Genomic DNA, 6000 nt, shown 5'->3' on the forward strand with positions numbered 1-6000 from the left:
GCCCTTGTATGAAGGGCCCAACCCTGAGACGGACAAGGAAACAGAGCCTCTGCTTATTTCGTCAAACGATGAAGTGGCCAAGCACCTGACCTGAGCTCAAGTCCCAGGCTCTTATTTTTAAAAATTCCAGAAGAGTTACTCTGACTACAAGCGGGGAAGGAGTCTAAGAAGAAATGTTTAGCTTCAACAGGCATGTCACTTACAAGTCATAAATATCAGCAGCTCCTGTTTTCTTATACCTCATCAATTCAACCACACTGGGGGAGCTAATGCTCTATAACTTGGTCGAAGACAAAAATTTAAAGTATATATCTAAGCTAGCTACAAGTATACACAAGAGGGAATTCCACGGCGGTCCAGTGGTTAAGACTCGGCACTCTCACTGCCGAGGGCCCGGGTTCGATCCCCGGTTGGAGAACTAAGATCGTACAAGCCGAGCAACACAGCCACCCCCCAACCCCCACCCCCCAAAAAATGAAAATAAAAAAAGATACACAAAAAACGAGTACTGCCGGTGGAGGGGTTGTGTGTGGGGGGAACAGACAGACCCTATGGCACCGAGTCTGTCCTCCCCTTAGGCGGTACCAGACTCCAACGAGGTCAAACGAGTCAAGTGCTCTTACATTTTGTTTCTCCATCGGACTTGCTTCTCCTGGGCATGCAAAGTTTGCATACAGGTTTGGGGGACTTCTCTTTCTCTGCTATTTCCACTCTGTGCTCCTCACCACTTGTCTGGCTCCCGTTTTCTAGACATCCATCCACTTCCCGACTGAAAGCATGAGCTCCGTTCTCCAAGGACAAATCTGTATGTAAAAGGGATTTGACTTTAGCCAGGTAGCCCTCCTACAGCAGGAAAGGATAATTTAAGTAGCAGTGAATGTCAACAAGTGGCCATGAGAGAATAAGGAAACACATGCGCTTCCTTTCTAACTATCAGGTAACAGGGAGAGGTGGGATGATCCTGCCTCCCTGGTCACAGACAAGTTACATGGGAGGAAACGTTTTCTAGCCGCCGGGATGCTGACGACTTACTTCTGATAATTCTTCTTTATGTAATTTGGTTTCCAAGTCACATAACTGATTCTTTATTTCTGTCTGCAGAAATTCAGGCAAGAGATTCCATTTCTCCTTCACGCATTCCTAAGGGAAGGATATAGGTTTAGAAGTCTCCACATTCCCAAGCTATGAACCAATGGACTAATACACAAATAGTTACACTGCCTGGTCACATAACAATGACTGAATGGCAGGCAATGCTGAGTCGGCCAAAAAGAAAACTAAATATTCACAAGACATGTTCCTGCTGTTTTCGTTAAGATCATATCACCATCTCCAGAGTGGTGAAAAATGGAAAGATTAAAGGTGAAACAGACACCTAATACCATACTAGAACAAACCTGATTTTGAAAAACAGTGTGACCAGGACAAATTATAATCCAGACTCGATGGTACGGAACCCAGACTGGGAAACTCGATGAGTTACCAAAAGCTAACCAATAATAGCCTATTAGTCCAGCACGTTAGACAAAAACATCCACGTTATCCTCAACTTCAGGGAAAAGAGAGCCAATTCCACTTCAATTTGTTTTTAGGAACTACATAGTGTCTGTCAAATGGTCACATTTGATCATACATTTTGTTAAGGTGGAGATTACCTTACCTTTTCTGTTAAACTATCTCTTTCCAAATCTGAGCCTGGGGGAAGAAAAAGGGAAGAAACAAACACTTGTTCGGCAACATTGTCTACCTGTAAGAATACCACAGTTTAAAGAACTTTGGAAAGAAGTTTAACATGAATGTTAGAAAAAAATACAATGGCTTTTCCCTCCCCCAGTGTCTAGAATGCCCTAAGGTAATGCCTACTCGTTAAGAAGTTATTTTCAATATGAATGAGGTCCCCCTTTTGGGGGGTGGTTTTCTGATGGTGGTAAGAGATGGTAGAGGAGCTCTAGAACAACATTTTTTCTTTTTTTTTTTTTAACGTTATTTTAAAGACACTGGGAAAGGGGAAGCAGGTCACACAGATGGGTTCCTTCCCAAGCTAATTGACCTATAGGTGGTCTTCCTCCAGTTGGACCTGACAAGATTTCATAGAAGGGCATACAGAGGTTAGAAAGAGTGGACCAGGGTGACAGGATGCTGTGGGGAACAGCCAGCTAACATTCCCAAAGGCCAGGATGGGGTGGTGGCAACATTCTGAGGAGGAATATACGAAAATGGAGGAGTCAAGGCATCTGGGGCAGCAGGGGGTGCCTACACCCAAGCAAGAGAGATGAAGCTAGAAAAGTTGGCTGGCGCCTCACCCAAGAGCTCATCCTTGCAAATGTTTGTACCCAGTCATTCAGAAGTGCAGAACTGTCATGAGTTTAGCTGGAAAATCATGGCCTGATTTGGTTCTTTTTTTTTTTAATTTTTTTTAAGTACATTTTTTAAAAATTAATTAATTTATTATTAATTTTTGGCTGTGTTGGGTCTTCGCTTCTGTGTGAGGGCTTTCTCTAGTTGTGGCAAGCGGGGGCCACTCTTCATCGCGGTGCGCGGGCCTCTCACTATCGCGGCCTCTCTTGTTGCGGAGCACAGGCTCCAGACGCGCAGGCTCAGTAGTTGTGGCTCACGGGCCCAGTTGCTCCGCGGCATGTGGGATCTTCCCAGACCGGGGCTCGAACCCGTATGCCCTGCATTGGCAGGCGGACTCTCAACCACTGTGCCACCAGGGAAGCCCGCCTGATTTGGTTCTTGAAGATTAGTATCTTGCCTCTTCGGTGAGGAAGGCAGCGAAAAGAAGAAAGGAACAAAACTAGAAGACACCGAGGAAATGGGGAGGCTGCTGTTCCTAGCCTGGGCGCTGACTCTGGGCAGCTGGGTGCGAACAGGGCTAACCAGCTGGGCGAGCGTCCCTCAGCAGAGGGGCAGCACCCTGGGCAGGCGCTGGGCCTCCACCATCTATGGATCCTCCCCTCCAGCACCCAGGCTAGGTACTCAGTTACCAGCAGCCCAAAGGGCAGGAACCGAGCTCTGCCAGGCTGGCCTTCCCAGAGGGCACGTGTAAGCAGCACAGCCAGGAAGGTGAGCGACAGGCTTTGCTGGCTTGTCGGGAAGGAGGGCGACGTCTGGCTCGGCACGGCTGGAGTCAGCGCTAGCCTCCCCTCGGACACGGGCACTGGGCCCCCGGTCTCAGGCGCACACAGGCCTCCAAAGCCCTTCCCTCAGGATGGCGCTCAGAACCGCCACCCAGCCCACCCTCCCGCCCCAAACACCAGCAGGTCAAGCACCACTCAGAGAAGGGGGCCTTTAAAGGGCTTTGGAAAATCTTAGAATCCGGATATGGAAGCTACTATGTTTCACTTGTAGCTGAGAGCTCTGCTCCCAGAGCACAGGATGGCCGAGGGGGGTGAGATGGGAGGGTCTCGCTGTGACCCCCAGGCACCGCTGACCTTTTCAGCCACATGCCTGCCTTCCTTGGAAATACATTTCATTAACAGCCAAACGGAACACCCTGAGAAACAGGAGGAATTCTTGGTTCGTTTCAACCCTTAGCAACAGTGAATTTTCACCACCGGGTATTTCGTCTGCTCTCTGCAATGCGCTGGAACTTGCCTTTGGGCTAAACGTGCCTCAGCTGTCCACGGCACCCGACACACTTGGCGACTCCTAACATAGGCCTCCTAATATGCATGTGGTTAATACTGGCTCTTTTAATTTTAGCACATCGGAAAACATAAGGGGTATAAGTTCTAGTAGCATTAAAAACAAGAAAGAGTTAACCAAGTCTAATAGTAGCTTTTCCTTTTCGACCACTTCCCAAAATTATAGTTCTCTTTTTCTGTCACAAATCAAGCCTCAGTAAAGTTAAGAAAATTGAAATCATATCAAGCATCTTTTCTGACCACAACGCTATGAGATTAGAAGTCAATTACAGGGAAAAAAACGTAAAAAACACAAACACATGGAGGCTAAACAATACGTTACTAAATATCCAAGAGATCACTGAAGAAATCAAAGAGGAAATCAAAAAATACCTAGAGACAAATGACAATGAAAACACGACGATCCAAAACCTACGGGATGCAGCAAAAGCAGTTCTAAGACGGAAGTTTATAGCTCTACAAGCCTACCTCAAGAAACAAGAAACATCTCAAGGAAACAATCTAACCTTACACCTAAAGGAACTAGAGAAAGAAGAACAAACAAAACCCAAAGTTAGCAGAAGGAAAGAAATCATAAAGATCAGAGCAGACATAAGTGAAACAGAAACAAAGAAAACAATAGCAAAGATCAATAAAACTAAAAGCTGGTTCTTTGAGAAGATAAACAAAATTGATAAACCATTAGCCAGACTCATCAAGAAAAAGAGGGAGAGGGCTCAAATCAATAAAATTAGAAATGAAAAAGGAGAAGTTACAACAGACACCGCAGAAATACAGAGCATCCTAAGAGACTACTACAAGCAACTCTATGCCAATAAAATGGACAACCTGGGAGAAATGGACAAATTCTTAGAAAGGTATAACTTTCCAAGACTGAACCAGGAAGAAACAGAAAATATGAAGAGACCAATCACAAGGAATGAAATTGAAACTGTGATTAAAAATCTTCCAACAAACAAAAGTCCAGGACCAGATGGCTTCACAGGTGAATTCTACCAAACATTTAGAGAAGAGCTAACACCCATCTTTCTCAAACTCTTCCAAAAAACGGCAGAGGAAGGAACACTCCCAAACTCATTCTATGAGGCCACCATCACTCTGATCCCCAAACCAGACAAAGATACTACAAAAAAAGAAAATTACAGACCAATATCACTGATGAATATAGATGCAAAAATCCTCAACAAAATACTAGCAAACAGAATCCAACAACACATTAAAAGGACCATACACCACGATCAAGTGGCATTTATCCCAGGGATGCAAGGATTCTTCCATATACGCAAATCAATCAATGAGATACACCATATTAACAAATCGAAGAATAAAAACCATATGATCATCTCAATAGAGGCAGAAAAAGCTTATGACAAAATTCAACACCCATTTATGAGAAAACTCTCCAGAAAGTGGGCATAGAGGGAACCTACCTCAACATAATAAAGGCCATATACGACAAACCCACAGCAAACATCATTCTGAATGGTGAAAAACTGAAAGCATTTCCTCTAAGATCAGGAACGAGACAAGGATGTCCACTCTCACCACTATTATTCAACACAGTTTTGGAAGTCCTAGCCACGGCAATCAGAGAAGAAAAAGAAATAAAAGGAATACAAGTTGGAAAAGAAGAAGTAAAACTGTCACTGTCTGCAGATAACATGATACTATACATAGAGAATCCTAAAAATGCCACCAGAAAACTACTAGAGCTAATCAATGAATTTGGTAAAGTTGCAGGATACAAAATTAATGCACAGAAATCTCTTGCATTCCTATACACTAATGATGAAAAATCTGAAAGGGAAATTATGGAAACGCTCCCATTTACCACTGCAACAAAAAGAATAAAATACCTAGGAATAAACCTACCTAGGGAGACAAAAGACCTGTATGCAGAAAACTATAAGACACTGATGAAAGAAATTAAAGATGATACCAACAGATGGAGAGATATACCATGTTCTTGGATCAGAAGAATCAATATTGGGAAAATGACTATACTACCCAAAGCAATCTACAGATTCAATGCAATCCCTATCAAATTACCAATAGCATTTTTTACGGAACTAGAACAAATCATCTTAAAATGTGTATGGAAACACAAAAGACCCCGAAGAGCCAAAGCAGTCTTGAGGCAAAAAAATGGAGCTGGAGGCATCAGACTCCCTGACTTCACACTATACTACAAAGCTACAGTAATCAAGACAATATGGTACTGGCACAAAAACAGAAACATCGATCAATGGAACAAGATAGAAAGCCCAGAGATAAACCCACACACCTACGGTCAACTAATCAATGACAAAGGAGGCAAAGATAGACAATGGAGAAAAGACAGTCTCTTCAATAA

The sequence above is a fragment of the Balaenoptera physalus genome (assembly GCF_965194825.1).
Source record: "Balaenoptera physalus genome assembly, chromosome: 10".
In the NCBI taxonomy this organism is placed as follows: Eukaryota; Metazoa; Chordata; class Mammalia; order Artiodactyla; family Balaenopteridae; genus Balaenoptera; species Balaenoptera physalus.